This window comes from Zonotrichia albicollis, chromosome 3 (genome assembly GCF_047830755.1).
Source record: "Zonotrichia albicollis isolate bZonAlb1 chromosome 3, bZonAlb1.hap1, whole genome shotgun sequence".
NCBI classification, from domain to species: Eukaryota; Metazoa; Chordata; class Aves; order Passeriformes; family Passerellidae; genus Zonotrichia; species Zonotrichia albicollis.
Genome location: NC_133821.1, coordinates 8,325,712 through 8,339,561, shown reverse-complemented (window position 1 = coordinate 8,339,561; position 13,850 = coordinate 8,325,712). Strand labels below are relative to the sequence as shown.

Sequence of the window (13,850 nt, the reverse complement as noted above, 5' to 3'; positions counted from 1 at the left end):
GAAATGCATTGCTCATTCCAGAATTGAGGAGTCCTCAGGGAGGTGCTGCTTTCAAGTTAAACCAAGATAACTTTAGCATGAGTGTTGCAGCAGTCTGAACTGTGCTGTGTCCTGGAGGTGATTCCTTGGGAATCACTTTCCTGCAGTTTCAGAGATATTGCCAAAGAGAGATTTTTTAAGAGAACAAAGTAGATTTTTCTTTGCATTGAAGTATTCCCAGAACTTGCTAGGTGGAATGAGTAGAGGCCACATCAGCTGCAGAAGCAGAAATTTCATTTAATATTGGATTTGCATGGCACAGTGTAATACTTCTTTGGTCTCCAGGGAGCTGTAAATATCCCCAATAGTTCATGTGCCAGAACATGGATGCTGACTGCATTTTCAGGTCTGATGTTTCATTTCTGTCTCTTCAGCCAAGGCAGATCAATGTTCACGAGGGATTTACAGGCGTGCCAGCTGCTGCCAGCAAACCCCGGTGCTCTGGGACTCAAACAGCACTAAGGAGTCGCCCTGCTGAGTGCCACAGCATCTGCAGCTGCCTCAGGTGAGCACCACTGACCCAGCTTTTCTCACCAGCAAAGGAGCAGTCCCTGAGCACAGAGGAGCTGCCTCTGGCACCTGACGCTTTTGTGCTGCCCTTGCGGGTACCCAACTCTGGGTCGCACTGTTCAGTGCATGAAAGTTTGTGCAAGCCCCTGAGGCTGATTGTCTTCTGGGGAAAGAACGGTGACAGGGTTGCAGAGACATTCAGAGCTCTTTCACGCATTTGTCACAGCAGCTTTTGGAGTCTGAATAGCTTTCTACTGCCTTTGAATGGTTTCTGTCCTCAAAAGAGCAGCAGATAGCAATCATCAATCGTTCAATGAAATAAAGAAGTTTAAAGCACTGCTTCTGGGTTAAAGGAAAAGGTTTTATTTTATTAGAAAACTTAGTCTCTCCTCTGAAAACTGTTTCCAAAACCATCCATGCACAAATCCAGCTAGCACAATCACCCCTTTGCACAGCAAACCCTTAGACACTGTTTGCCCTCTTCCAGATGACTTTCGTAGCCCACCTGGGAAATAAATTACTGGGCAGTGCTAGAGTCAGTAAACCTACATACACTCATAAAAGTTCAAACCAAAGTGTGATCATAAAGTACTTATGGGTCAGTAATCACACCCTTAATTTTCAGAAATAGAGTAGATGGTATTATCTGGAGAAAAAAAAGTTCCTTCTTTTTTCTTTCTAAATATCCTGTTACAAGCTAGCAATAAGTATAAAAAATAGGACGTGGTTGAATATTTGCTGAAGGCAATCAAAAGCCTTCACTTTATTCCAGAGTGCTTTGGTGGGAGCCCTTCAAACCTTTATGTTCAGAACAGCAGCTATATCATAAGGACTTCATGAAGTCCCAGTTAAATTGCTCCATTCTGTACTACAGACTTGAAGGTAATCATTTGCTTAAATGCTTTGCATAACAAGGATGCACTTTGAGCCAAGCATGGGCCTAAAATCCACGTCCAACAGCCTTCATATTTAGCAGGCCACGCTGCTTGTCACACAGATCTTTTGCCATTTAAGTTGTTGTATTGGTTTGAGCTTTGGAAAAAAGGGTCTTCTAGCATGTTCTTCCAAAAATTACATCCAAGAACACTGGCTGGAGGCAGTGTGGGGGATCATTTCAAAAGCAGGCTTTTGTAGAAAGTGATACAGTTCTTATTTCTCCTGGTCTGCTCTCAGGTCGTGCTGCTGTTGTGCATCTGAGTGCCAGTGCTAGAAATGAAAAGGTTCAAAGAATTGTGACACCAAGGAAAGGCCCAAAGCTGCACTCTGCTCCTGACAGCTTCTCTTCACAGCACCGTTTTCCTCTGAGCATGTTCCAGTGTCTCTGCACTGCCTGCCCACTGCAGCAGCTGGGGCCAGCCAAAGCAGGCTCGCCTAGCCTGGTGTTCCTGCTGGGAGCTTCTCACAGCACGAGCAACCTCCTCTCCAGCACATCACAGGTGTTCTCCACATGATGGGAGCAGGTGAGAGCACAGCTTTGCCAAACCATGATGAAGTTTGGTAGCTGAAACCCAAAATCCGTGTTTGGCCTGAGATCTGAATCTGGCTCTCTGCTCCATCCTCTGCTCCGAGCCAAATCAAACTGCAGCACGTCATGAAAAGCAAACAGCGCCATGCTCTGATCGTGTAAGATCTGCATCCAGCTCCAAACTCCGAGAGGAACCTCCTCCCTGGGTGTGTGTGTGTGGCACAGTGCTGCCAATGCCTGGCATGGTAGGTAGGAGTGGTAGCACCCTGAGAAAAACTCAAACACCTGAAAGCCTGCCCCTAAAGTTCCGTGGGGAAGGTACCAAAACACTGGGAAGGATTGGAGGCATAATGAAATTGCTGCTTCATGTAGCTTGAGAAAACCCCCAAACCACAAAAGAAACAAATGAGCAAGGTTTATGAGTGGTTCAAGTTCTGGGGCAAAGCACTCCCCTGCCTTTTTGGTTCCCAAAGTCTCTTACTATTAGTTTAAGAGCTGCCGGGCAGACAGAGTGATTCATCCAGCCCACTTGTGCTTTTTTTAATGGGAGAGAGAATGCAAAGGATGTGTTCTGTATTTCTCAGGAAGTGCTCCTCACCATGGAGGCAGCTCTGCTGCTCCCTCATGAGCACTCTCAGGACATCTGTGGTGTGCCAGCCCACCAGGCCATCCTGCTGCCCAGCCAATCCTGCTCTCACACTCCCTCTTGTGCTCCTGTTTTTGTTGGTTTTTTAATAGTGAAGGATTTGGATTTTTTTCTTCTCCTGTATTTGGCGCTTCTGGTAGAGCCTTTGACATGGAAAAAGGCTCATCTTTCAAATGCCTGTGGCACTCTGTGAAAGGTGATTTTTAAAAATCCATTTTATTTTGCTTCCTGGCAGTGATATCAAAGGAACAATCAGTGCCTGAGTTGGAGCCAACAATTTATTTCCATTATCACAAACAGAAAACAATGGCATGCTGCCTTATTAGTTATTCACTTTCCAAGTCAACAGACTGGGAGGGTTGGGATGAGATCTAACCAGAGATAGGCTTTGATGTTTTCAGTTTGGAGAATTGGTCTCCTGGCCAAAATGCTGAGTGATGCCAGTTTTGGGGGGAAGAAGGGAGGGAAGAAAAGGCAGAGGGAAGGGACAGAATCCCTGAGAGCACAGGGGTAGCTACTGGAGGGGGCTGGAGGTGTGTGGCGTATTTGTGCTGTCTCTAAGGAAGCCATGGAGCGTGACTGTGCTCTGTGGCAGTCCCACACCAGGGGTGACACAAAGAGCAGCAGATGGGCTGATTGCAGAGCAGCTCTTTTGATTTATACCCTCGAGGATCTGGTCCAGTGCACACTCCAGGTCTGCTACTGTGCTGCACAACAGCCACTTCTGTGGGGTTTGCAGTGTGTGCTGTGGGAGCTGAGAGAGCCAACCCAAACCAGATGCGCACAGCAGCCCTGGTCCTCATCCTTCCCTCCCACAAGCATGCCCTGAGTCTTCAGCATTGTCAGGTAAACTGTGCTTTGTAGGTAATGCTGCTGGGAGTAAAGAGTCACAGTGCTTGTCACTGTACTGGTTGTTTTAGCATATGCAGGATATTTTTGTTATACATTCCTAATGGTACAGAGCCTTCATGGGAAATTATCTCTTGTAGGTGGGGATAAACCTGAAAGGTAAACATCTGCTGGTTTTCTATATAGAAAACTGATCAACTTCTCTCTCGGTGTCATGATGCCAGCCAAACCCAAAAAAAGTCACAGGCTCTTCGTTACCTTGAATCCTTTTCACAATGTCTGTACTATTTAATAAGGTAGAAAGCCTAAATGTGGTGCAGAGTAGTTGATCACTGCTTGCTTATTAATCCTGTCTCTCATAGACAAGCCACCCTGGCTGTTTTGGATTCTTTTCTGACCAAAATACAAACACATTAAACCTGCTTCTGCTTTTCTCACAGAATTGACGCTGTAAACTGTCCAAGTGGTTTGCAACAGTAACCAAATCAATAGAGATCAGAGGAACAGAAGTAGTTTGCTCTAGTGGAGAGCTGCCTGTGCTTTGTGGGAGATACATACCTGCTCCCTACCTGCACATCTTTATTTTAAGGGAATTTCTGTCAGGATTCTTTAAAAGCTTAAGAAGATTGCAGATCTCTCCAAAGCCAAAGAAAACTTGCCTTTCTCAGGAGAAGCAAGATGACTTGAAACCTGTTCTAGTAAAGGTTTTTCATGGTGCTCATAAACAATTATATTTCAGGTGACCAAATACAGCATAGTAAAATGAAAGTACTTGTTAGAAAGAAATGTCTCCTCTGAGCAAAGATGTTCAGTAATGGTTTTGTGGTAATTGTTGGTAGCCAGACCCGTCCTTATCACAGAGGAGAGAATCTGGGGGAAGGTGATACTGCACAAAATATCAGTTAGGAGCTGGCTGGGCCATCAGAGTCTGTGGTGATGACAATTTTCAGAGAGCGAGGTCAGCTTACAGGAGCCAGGCTGCAGAGAGTTTCCTGAACTGTCCCTTTGCAGAAATAACCACGTGGAATGACCAGCCTGTCTCTTGCAGGGGTCAATTTTCAGTGCAGAATAGCACTGTCAGATCCTGCTTGAGCAGTTTCCTCTCCTTTGAACCCTATTTCTGATTGCCAGATGCTCAGTCACAGTCTGGCCCTCATTCTTCCAGTCCTCCCATAAATGGAAGCAAATTTCCAGCAAAAGCTTCCTTGGGGGCATAAGGAAATTAGAGAAATAATAGACCTGGAGTCCTCTCATGTAGCTAGAAGTCCTCCAGTCAGACTCTACAGCCAAATTCTCTTTCCTGTGCTCAGTTTCAACATGGTCAGCCTTTTCCTTAGCCTAGGAATTCCTTGCTTTATTCCAGGGCATCTCTCTTCAGTGGAGGCATGTGATACCTAGCCTTGATCCTCCTAACCACAATAAGCCAAAGAATCCCACAGCAAAGGCTGTACTTCTTGCCCTTCTGCTTTTTTGTGACTGCCCTCTGGACAGTAATGGATGATGCTGGAATTCTTTCAGCAGACATTTGAGTTTGTCCTCCCTCCTCCAAACTCACCAGCATTCTCTCTCTCCCATGCTCTTGATTTCACCCTGTCAGCTCAGTCTTTCTGCTGGCCCCTGCTCATTTCTCAAGGCTCTGGATGTTTGCAGCCACAAAGCCCAGAGTGTGTGTTCAGCATGGAGGGATTTGATGGCTGAGGCCAGGCGGGACTGTGGCTGCTCTCTGCTGAACGAGGCTGGGAGTGAGGCAGTGAACACTTCTGCTGAGGAACTGCAGCTGGAGCCACCACACGGCCTTAAAGGGGAACACACCTAAACTAAGTCCCAGAAAAATCAGGGCTGCTGCTTCCTGGGGCACAGCAGCCACCCGTGACTCACCTTTCTGCTTGTCCTGGCCACGAGTTCAGTAAATATCCTTATTCATGTGTGTGCTGCAAAGGCCTTTACTGATCTCTCCTGCCTTGCCTCTGAAACCTTGCAAAGAGGTGGAGGCAGGGAAGGGAGGAATGCTGTTCCCTCATCCCACAAGTGTGCAGGGCCAGGCAGCAAAGCGTTTTGGGAACGTGCTCAGAGTGACACCAAGGATCTGCTGGGCAAAGAGGAGCACCAACAGGTACTGTGAATCTGTAATTTCTGCACATCCTTTCGGTGCAGAGGTAGATCCCATGGAACCCCAATGAAACCAGGGCAGACACACGGATAGGTGACAGGGACAATGCCTGTTCCTTTTTCAGTCATGCAACATTTCTCCAAAATCTGTCTTATCTGGCTGCTAGCAGACAAAACTTCTCAAATCTGCAGTCAGTACTATTTGGTCAGGGCACAGGGGTGAAAAGCCCAGCAGTCAACAGATTCCTTGGAGTATCTTTAAGATTGTGGATCTTATAAAACAGCCCCCCCCTCATTAAAAAAAGAAAGGGAAAGAAAGAAAAGAAGCACACAGACTTACCATTGCTGAGTGTTTCTTTAATAGAATCAGAAACAAATTTGTGACCTTATGGCCCAGAGGTGGGAACACCATCTATAAACTTGCCCAGACATAGAAATGCATTCTGCCTGTCAGTAGGAGTTTGCCATTGAACATGTATATAAAAAAGGCTGGTGTTACATTAGACCAACATTTTTTAAATTCCACAGCTCGCTTTATATGCCATGAACCTTGTTAATGCTGCTAACAAGAAAATTAAAAACTCAAAGCTATAAAAACAGGAATGCTACTCCTAAGTAAATAAATATATACGAGAACCAAATATTCAGATACAAGCTCTGGAGTGGCTTGTGTCCAGGGAGGGAGAAAGAAAAAAAACACTAACCTGACTTGTTTCTGGGGCTATAAAAGCTCACTGTAGTCAGCAAAATTGTCTCCCGTTGAGTACTTGCCTTTATTCACAGGGTTCTTGAGAATTCCACAGGATAGCATTGAGGAAATCAGGGAGGGTGGGCAGCCAGGAGTATGCCAAGGACAATTCTGTCCAGGAGACTGGATGGGTCAGGGAGGGGGGGGATGTTTCTATCTGACTCAAGAACAGATTGTTAATGTGGCAACAGTGGGGAAAATGTTTCCATCAGAATAGGCCACCTACGTATCCTGGCCTCTACTGTTTTCTCTGGATCCAAGTCAACAGACCCAGTTTGGGCCTGTAAAATCCAAACTGGGCTGTACCATGAATCCTTTTGACAGCCTGGACTCTGTCCTGGCCCAGGAACAAGAAATTCCAAGGATTTTTTTTGTCATTTACCTCCTAACTACATATATATGGAGTTGCTTATCAATGCAACCTTTTAACCCTAAAATGTGGGAATTGTGACCTACCCCTAAGGTTGGGCCCATCAGACTTATGTGGACTCACCTCTACTTAACATTGGCAATTAATTTTATGGCTTCCAGTCCTTGCTTGTGAAAAGCAACCTTTTTCCTTTCTTTTCTTTACCTCCTGGAGATTTTGAATAGTATATCTTAAAAGATAGGATATTTACACAGTAGACTTCTGCTAGAAGATTTTGGCCAGACAAAAAAATCTACAACTTATACACTTCTGCATATGAATCTAGAGTAGGTTATAAAGTGAAGAAAAGTGGGGAAGAGAAAAAGGTGCTCCTTTCACTTTTCTGTGAATGAAGGCTTTGGCTTTTCCTAAGGTTTCCCTGCCCCAAATGCACCCAGTGCCAATGCTAACTAGTCCCCATGAGTCTGATGGGCCCAAAATTGAGTAGTCTCAAATCTTGTAGTATAATGTTAAATGTTGCATTGATAAACCACTCACTGACCAAAAGAGGACATTTTTAAACCTTTGTCCATTTATTCACTTCCACAGTGACAGAAAAAGTACTCCTGCTTCTTGTGAGGGGGAAAAACCCCAAATCCTCCAAGACTGTGGTAAAGCCTAAAACCAGATTTCAGAAGAGGGTTGACTGTCTCCATACAGAGATTATGTGGACTATTATCAACCAATTATTAATTAAATTGATAAATGATTGAAATCATATCTAAGTAGGAGGAAAGGACGATATGTTAGGGCTAAATTGTTGAGGAGTGAGAAATGTAGGACATTCAGCTGAGAAATCTGCTTGTTGTATGGCTAATGAAAAAAACAGCTATTTTCTTTAGCTCTTCAGAATGTAAATCAAATTTGATGCAACTATTTAATCCAGTTGAAGCAATGACTCCCTTATCTACAGGACTCAATGGAGCCTGCTCACAGTAGAAAATTTAGTGGGAATTTAGCAGGGATATTTCATTTTCAAAGCTACTGGTTACAGCTTGGTGAGAAGTTTTCTCTTCCCCCTTTTAGTCTCAATACTGGTTGTGATTTATAAAGATGTATTTCAGGATAACCTACTGAGATGGTGATTTTTGTTGGAAGGCCACAGTCCAAATTGCACTGAATTTGGATGCAACATGGGAACCATAGTAATCAGGAGCTGACCACTGAGGCCTAGGAACAGTTCTGTGGAGGGTCATGTTGCATCTTGTCTAGGCTTTCACAAATTAAAAATCCATCTATATATGAATTTTAAATCATGGTTTTGATTTAAAGCACTTACCTTTTTCTCTTTGTCTCAAACATGGACTATGTTTAGAGTTCTTGTTTGAGAGTACACCAGTGTAAGTCATGGGAAATTTTCTTGAGCAGTCAAAAACCCTCTCTATCAATGCTGCTAAATTTCTAACACGAGCAACTGGGTGAGAGTGGGATAGCAAACTGTTGAATTGTTTTTATTGTTTTATTGATAAGCCAAGCAAGGCAGATGTGAAACCTGAATTTTCCAATGGGATATACTGCCACAGGCAGTTTTTTTCACCTAGATTCCCTCTTTCCTTTGCCTCAGGAGTTTTCCAGCTAGGTTAGGCAGCCCCAGTGTTTCTGCACTTAGGAAAGAAGTAATTTCTATACAGACTGAATCTACCCATTAATGAGTAGAAAAATAATAGGAAAAGTTCTTAAAGTTTGAGTTCATCTACTGACATGGCACCTTTGGGGTTTTTTCCCCTGAGCTCCTGGGATTCAGTATCTTTATAGCATTTTAAGTGGTCAGTGCAAAACACCAGCTCATGGTGAGCTGCTCTTCTGGGGATGTTTGGTTATTGGAATTCAGTGATACATTCTCTCAGCAGCAACATGTTTTTGTGTGTGCGTGTGCAGAGCTGTTGTGTCCAGCAGGATGGTTCACTGGGTAGAAGGAGAGGCAAACATAATCTTTTTGTGCTTCTGGTAAGTTTGCATAAGAGCCTCCCCCTGCCTGGATGGGGTTTGTTATTTGTGGAGCAATGCCGTGGCCGCCAGTTCAGCCTGTGTCTCAGCAGTGCATGGGAAAGCCATTATCCCCATTTATTTCTGTCAGGATTAGGGATGTCCATTTTCCCAAGGCTGAATTTGCTCTTCATTCTCATCTTCTTTTTCCTTTCCTTGTTGACAGATTCAGCATTGCCTGTGGTTCCCTTGTTCCCTGCATCCCTTCCCAGCAAAGACATGGCATGGCAGAGCCCTGACCCCAGGTGTTGGTAAGTGCAGCTGAGGTCAGATCCACTCCCAGGACAAGGGGCCAAGTTTTCATTCAGTATCTATGAAAACCTACAAGGAAAAGACCAGAACCCACAAAAGGTGAAAAACTGAAGAAATTTTACCTCTGTTTTAGGCAGCTCTTCTGCTGTATGCCAAGCTTGCTACCAGCAGCTGTGCTGCAAGTGTAGATCGGAATGATGTTCTTGAGGGAAAAGTCATAACTTTTTTCCAAAATACATTAAAAGGGCTTCTATCTTTTCTTAGGTGGGAGACAAACCTAACAATGAGAAGTTCTAGATTGTGGGAGAGAACTCTAAAACTCTTGATTTTGAACTCTTTAAACTTCCAAATCCATCTCCTGGGGATCCAATAAATGAGTGGCAGTAAAAATTTCCGATCAAAGAGATGCAATATGTGGTTAATTTGAAAACAAATCCTTGTACTTCAGATGCTGGGCTCTGATTGAAACTGATATGATAACAGTGGTGAAGAAACCCTGGCTTCATTCCAGCCAACACGTGGAAGGGTTTGGGAAGCATTAACTCATAGCTGGAGCCTCCAGGGAATGCTGAGCCTTTCTGCCTCCAACAGTGCTAATACATTTTTGAGCAAAAGAAACAGGCTAGTTTGACTCTTATCTTCAGAGGCTTATGCAGGAATTTGGTCTGAGAGGACTGCACAGGTTTCCTCGCCAGTGTTACCTCCTGTGTTTTACGAGTCCACGTGATGGCCTGGGTGTCTCCATGTGGGCTGTTTACAGCACAATCCCAAAAATAAATGAAACATGGTTAAAGCTGTTCAATTCCAGTGTCCCCTCATCGCACGGCAAGTCATGAACTCTGCTGAACAAAAAATCAAATGGAAAGTGATCTGAAGGGCATCTCTTCTACTAAAAGCATATCATACTTTCAATGAAAATACTTTAATAATGAATTTTTGTACCTGTTTATGGAAACTGAACTGAAATTGTAAATTGTTCTATAAATGCTAACTGGAAAAAAAAATCTCAGTTCTGAAACCAAAAGAGATGAATTTAGATAATCAAAAATTTATTTGATGGACTTAAGTAAGATGTTCCTCTAAACTTTTTTTTTTTTCATTTTTCTTCCAGTCTGGAAGGTGCTGCTCTCATCCAGGTCACAACAGTGGGACTGGATGCAGAACACTTTCACCAAAAGGCCAAATTTGCAAAAAGCAACTACAGCCAAGCCTTTAAAAAATTTTAATATCAAATGCTCTCTCTGTGTCAAAGCATTAATGGCTGGAGTGTTTCCTTCACATTTTCGCTGAGAAAATATTTGTTTCTTCTGATGACTCACTAAGATTACTGCTTCAAGAACTGAGCAAAGGTGAAAGGATTTGTTCTGCCTTTTCTAATTCACCTGCTGAGCATGTTTGTTTCTAGAAAACTTGCTCATTGAGTAGCATTTGCTCTGCTTTATTACAGTATTCTGCTTGTTGGACTCTTTTTGCAGTTCAGTCCCTGGTATGAAATTAAAAGTTTTAAGTGACATCTAATGCCCTGTTAAGTTGCTAAGTCCTGCAATAGCATCTGGAAATTATATCTGTCTCTCTAGGTGGAATCTTGGAAGTGAATTCAGTATAACTGTAATTCCCCCTTTACTTTCCTTCCCAGCCTTGTCTCCTCTGAGACCTGACAGGCAAAAGCAAAGACAAGTTATGAGACAATTGATATAAAACCTGTGTCCATGTAAATCTAAGTCACTGCACATAAAAGGAAGGAAAATCAATACTAGAACAGCACTGGCACCTATGTGATAGGAAGCCTGGAAGGTTTTTGTTCCATCTTCCACTGGAAGCATAAAGAAAGAAAATTGCAGGTAATGGGAATTTTGATCCAGGCAATGAAAACCAGAGATGTACAGGGGAGAGAAGAGCGAGACTGAAAAATTAGTGCATAATCCTATTTAACTGAAAGGAATTAGCTTGATTTATACTACACTGACAAAAGTTATTACAGTTTGTAAAGGGCCAATCTGTGGACAAATGTTTCAGAAGGAGCTAATGTTAGACAAAAGTCATGCCTGAATCTTTGCATCAAAATAACACTTCCATGTTTATACCTCAGATAAAGTTTGCCAGCATGTTTTGTGTGGGTCAGGAATAACAACTTTGGGGAGTTTTGTCACTTTAAAATATATGCAGCTAAAACTGCCTGGAGAAATATTGATTATAGATTGCTGGTTATGAAAAAGTTTAATAATTCTCATTCTTTATGTAATATATTATTGACTGTACATTCAACCCACACCAGGGTGGAGCAGCTGACGTGGCTGAAACCCATCTCACTTGGATCCCAGCTCTGAAATGGAGGGAAGGATTTACATCTAATCCCCTGCATCTAAAACAGAAAACATTAACTCCAGTAGCCAGGGCAGCAGTGCTTGGGTTGGGGTGGAGGAAGCTGGGGCATTACAGTGCTTGAGGATTTTTATTGTGGTGCTGCAGGGAGCAGTGCCAGGCCAGGTTTGACTTCTCACTTTATCTAAATTGTTCTCCAGAATTGAGACCTGCACTGTCTTAGTGCAGGAGTAGTAAAATCCCAAACATGCAGAGCTCAGTATAACACAGCCAAGCTCCATGTAAAGGCTCTCGGTAATCAGCCTGGCTGCAGCCAAACCACATGTAAAAGCAAGCTGTGAAACAGCCTCAGCATGGCCAAACCACATGTAAAAGCACGCTGAAAGCCACCCTGCACACAGCCAGATCGCACACACAGCCATGGAGCAGAGCACTCCATGTGGGTTTGCTGGGATAGCTCAGTGCCATGGAGAATCCCACCACAGCTGCCACCTTCTCTCCCACCTCGGGTTTGAGCAGGCCCACTCCCAAGTCTTAAGTCATCAGGTAGGAAAAGTGGCTCCAGAGTTAAACACGGCATAGTGAATTTAGGATCAACCTGATCCACATTTGAAAGAGTTGAACCTCCAAAAGGATCAAGCCCAGAAAGAGCAAAAAACTAATTTTTTTCTTACCTGATTCAGACAGAACTGGTATTGCTGAGTGATTCCCACTAATACATAGGGTCATCCTACTAATGTGCCTGACCACTTAGACAAAATCAGTCAAGAGCCAAAAAAATCCCCTACCTGGCTCCTGTGATTAATCTTTCCATCTAGAAATGAGCAAGATGCAATTAGTAAGTCCATTTCCACTTGTCCAGACTTCAAAAAGCCATTTTATTAGATGAGTGAGAGAATTATGAGAATTGAGCCTCCAGTTAACTTGTTAAATGTTTTGTTAACTTGCCATGCACTGAGATTTTAAATGGGTTTTTGTTACACGTTTTATGTACTATCATCCCTGCAATTCATTATTCATTAAATATTGGGGGGGGGGTTGTTACAGATTTTTTCTCCCAGTGAGACTCAAAGCACTTCACAGAGTTGAGTATCATTATGTGCATTATACAGGGGCATGAAATGATCTGTCTGATGTTGTTGAGGAGGTCAGCAGCAGGCCTGGACCTGGAACCTGCATCTTCTGAGCCCACATTCCACCTACTGACGGCTGATCTGAGTTACCTGCTGCAGAGAACAGTCCCAGAAAGGGCTGCAGTTTCCTGCTCCCCTAACAGAAATCTGGTGAAGCAGCCCTGTGAGGGGCAGCAGGTTTCTGACAGTACAATATCCAGCTCTCTGGGGCCAGCAGAGGAGAGTGCTGGGAACAGCTGCTTACAGGAGCTGCTGGGAACACGTGGATGGGCGTGCTAACCAGCAAGGGCTCCTTTGGCTTTCCCCTTGCACTGTTCTGTTTGAACATGTCGCTGTTCAATGTGCCGGGAGGGAGTTTGGGAACAGACTTGTGGAGGATAATCTGGGATTCCTGGCCTTTGGCACACGCTGTGGTTCTTGAAATCAGCATCACAGCTTCCCCCTGTGTAAAGCAAAAAAGGCTTGACTGGCTGAGGTGGAGAACTTGAGCATATGTATAAATTGAGGCTTTGCCTAAGGGAGAAAAATTTGGATTCAGTGTAAGAGGATATTAATCTACTAAAACCACTTTTAGATTTCAAAATTAATTTATTTAATCAATAGACTTTTCATTTTCCATTTCCAGTCCTCTGGCTGAGCAATCTGTCAGGATATCAATGCCATAACTTATTTACAGGCTTTGCTAAATCCTCTAAATGTAAGATTTGACATCTCATTTTTCTCTTGCTCATTCCAGGCTCCCCTCTGCAATCGTGCCTGATTGAGCATTACTGGGAAATGCAGAAATGTGGAGCCAGACTGGTACTGAGCAGTACAAGGTAAGGTGCCTGGCTGCTGCCCTGGTTTAGTCCCAAATATGAGCTATGGCCAGCTGAAAAGAGGGTTCAGGAGCAGGTCTTGAAGCATGATTTGTTGTCACAACTTTTCTACTCCTGTAGAGAATGGAGAACATGAATATGATGAATTAATCCCTCTCCATCTCTGACACAATTTGGTACACTTGATAGAGGACTGAGAATATTAGTAGTAGTAGTGGTGGTGGTGGTGGTACACTTGGTAGAGGACTGAGAATATTGTTATTATTGTTGTTGTTGTTATTGCTGCTGTTGTTGTCGTCATTATGATTATGAAAGAGTTGCTATTTAAAAGCAGAACAGAAATCTCTTAAAAGGCCCATTATTGACTCTATGAAGTATCAGCCGCTGTATCATTAACATATGACACACGTGCAAAATATTTTCTCAGGAAAGCAAAAATACTCAGGGAGATCTATGAAATAAAATAGTCCTAGGTGTAAAAAGTGATCAGGAAAAGGCCAGTGACATTTTAATTATTTAGCACAGCAACAATTCTGACTAGGGGGAAGAAACAGAGGGCAAGGT

The 13,850-nt window shown here is 43.4% G+C and overlaps 1 long non-coding RNA gene across 1 annotated transcript in view; it reads left to right on the top strand.

Annotated features, from left to right (window-relative positions):
* The window catches only part of LOC113459243 (uncharacterized), a 47,115-nt gene that overhangs the window by 16,784 nt on the left and 16,481 nt on the right, over positions 1-13,850 (top strand). The window contains exons 8-12 of the long non-coding RNA XR_012579348.1: positions 414-544; positions 1,723-2,009; positions 8,928-9,012; positions 10,125-10,362; positions 13,205-13,286. This is a non-coding gene — a long non-coding RNA (uncharacterized LOC113459243). The remainder of the gene's footprint in view (positions 1-413; positions 545-1,722; positions 2,010-8,927; positions 9,013-10,124; positions 10,363-13,204; positions 13,287-13,850) is intronic.